The sequence below is a fragment of the Lycium ferocissimum genome, unplaced genomic scaffold (assembly GCF_029784015.1).
Source record: "Lycium ferocissimum isolate CSIRO_LF1 unplaced genomic scaffold, AGI_CSIRO_Lferr_CH_V1 ctg16589, whole genome shotgun sequence".
In the NCBI taxonomy this organism is placed as follows: Eukaryota; Viridiplantae; Streptophyta; class Magnoliopsida; order Solanales; family Solanaceae; genus Lycium; species Lycium ferocissimum.
In genome coordinates this window covers 1-1,956 of record NW_026716687.1, presented here as the reverse complement: position 1 = coordinate 1,956, position 1,956 = coordinate 1, and the positions used below count along the sequence as shown (strand labels likewise).

The 1,956-nt window shown below is 34.4% G+C and overlaps 1 long non-coding RNA gene across 1 annotated transcript; it reads right to left on the bottom strand.

The window, feature by feature from the left end:
• Nucleotides 1-422: 422 nt before the first annotated feature.
• LOC132042618 (uncharacterized) lies at nucleotides 423-1,551 on the bottom strand. The gene is made up of 4 exons (XR_009411519.1): nucleotides 1,438-1,551; nucleotides 1,218-1,343; nucleotides 982-1,125; nucleotides 423-467 (listed from the first exon to the last, which is right to left on the bottom strand). It is a non-coding gene; the product is annotated as an uncharacterized LOC132042618 (long non-coding RNA).
• Between the last annotated feature and the right edge of the window lie 405 nt (nucleotides 1,552-1,956).

The following is a 1,956-nucleotide window of genomic DNA, read 5'->3' as shown; positions in this document are numbered from 1 at the left end:
CTATAAGTTGGCTGGGTAATTCATCATCAGGAATTAACCACTGAGAATTTGGCACAACGTTCTCAACTTTGCTGCTTTGAGGGGTCTTAAAGATATAGAGATCAACTTGATCATTGACTTGTATTCCAGGGGGACCAAGTGGAATCACTGTGGTGAGAGGACACTGGATTAGAAACTCTGCTACCATTTGCTCTGATGCACTAAATTCTACATTATCATTTACCCCACCTTGTTGAAATTGTCAAGCCTACTACCAATATCAAAATGCAAACGCAAAAATCATCTACAGATTGCTTCAAAATATATCACATGATTAACACTAGAAATATATGTTTGAGTACCTCAGATTGCAAATGTAGTGCTGATAACAACTCTCCACTCTTTTTTTCATCACTTGTGACCAGAATTTGTTGGCCTACATTCACAGCCGAAACCGGCACATGTGTATGCACCATGACTGCCTCACCCTATATCAGTTAAAAACATTCAGTGAAACAGCAAAATACAAATTCACAATGAATTAAAAACATCACTAAGATATACAATAGAAAATCAGTATAGTGTTTAGTGCACAGTAAATACACTGGTATACAATAATGAGTTAGAAAACAGTGAAATATAAATTGAATTATAATAACTCGAGTTAGAAATATAGTGAAATACACTAGAAAGGGTTAGAAATGCAGTGAAATATACTAAAAAAAAAGTTACAGTGAAATACAATAGAATACAAAAAATGTTGTGACAAGTGAACTACACACTGAAATATAGTAAAAAGAATTAGAAATATAGTGAAATATACCATCAAATATACTAAAAAGGATTAGAAATACAGTGAAATATACTAAAAATGGTTAGAGATACAGTGAAATATACTAAAATTGTTATGTGACTAAAAGTACTTGTATACCACATCCTTTTATAAAACCAATATTGGGATTCTGAAAAGAAGAAAAAAACACACATTTTGTTCTTAGGTACCTGGGGTTGTGTTCACTTCGGGGGTGTTTCACCGCTACCTTGAATCTTTTCAGTTGAAGCCTTTAAAGTATCCCCACTTTGTGTACTTCGGCGCATTCCAACACCAGAAACATCGCCAGGTAACATTGTGCCTGCAACCTTCATCTTTTTTTCCAATAGTATATATTATTGTGAATTCCTATATGTATAACAAAACAAAGTACAAAAAGTACATAATGGTAAAGGGTAGTTTTAACCTTATTTTCATCAATACCATCTTTGACAGTTGATGTCTCTTTGGCAGAATGTTGTTCTTGATTGAATTCATGCGAGTATTGTATGCCAACCTCGTATTGATGTAACGGAGCTTCACTATCGGCAGCCTTGGAAATATATATATGTTTCGGAAAAGTATGGGAACAGTTTTCATTCAAAATCTGTATTTTGTGAATAAAATCAGTTTTATTTTGGATTTACCTTTTTTGATGTTTGTTTTCCATTTATTGCCTCAACAACCTTTTTGAAGTTGTCATCGATGCACTTGTGAATATCATCCATGGACTTGCTAAGATCAGTAAACTGAGCAGATACCTACGTGTTTTTGACACAACATGTTACATTCCGTATTTTGTACCCTCGGGTAAGTCAAGGCAAGTGACTCAAGTTGCTTATGGAAAATGTTAAGGTTGGAATATTAAGAAAGGCCAGGGGTAAAAAGGTAAATTTGCAAAACAACCCATGGAAATATGGAGAAAGGCTAGGGGCAAATTTGGAACTAAGGAAAATATTTTTCATGAAAAAGGAGAAATTTGCTAGAATTTTCAAGAAAGGGGGGCCACTTGGCCATGGACCCCACTTGCAATATTTGGCCAAATGAATTCAAGCCAAACAAGGGACCATATGGTTGATTATAATTGGAAGAGGCTATATATATATATGGGTGGAAGGATGAATTATTCATCTTATTTCCCTAGATTTTTCAAGAAAGCAAGAAAG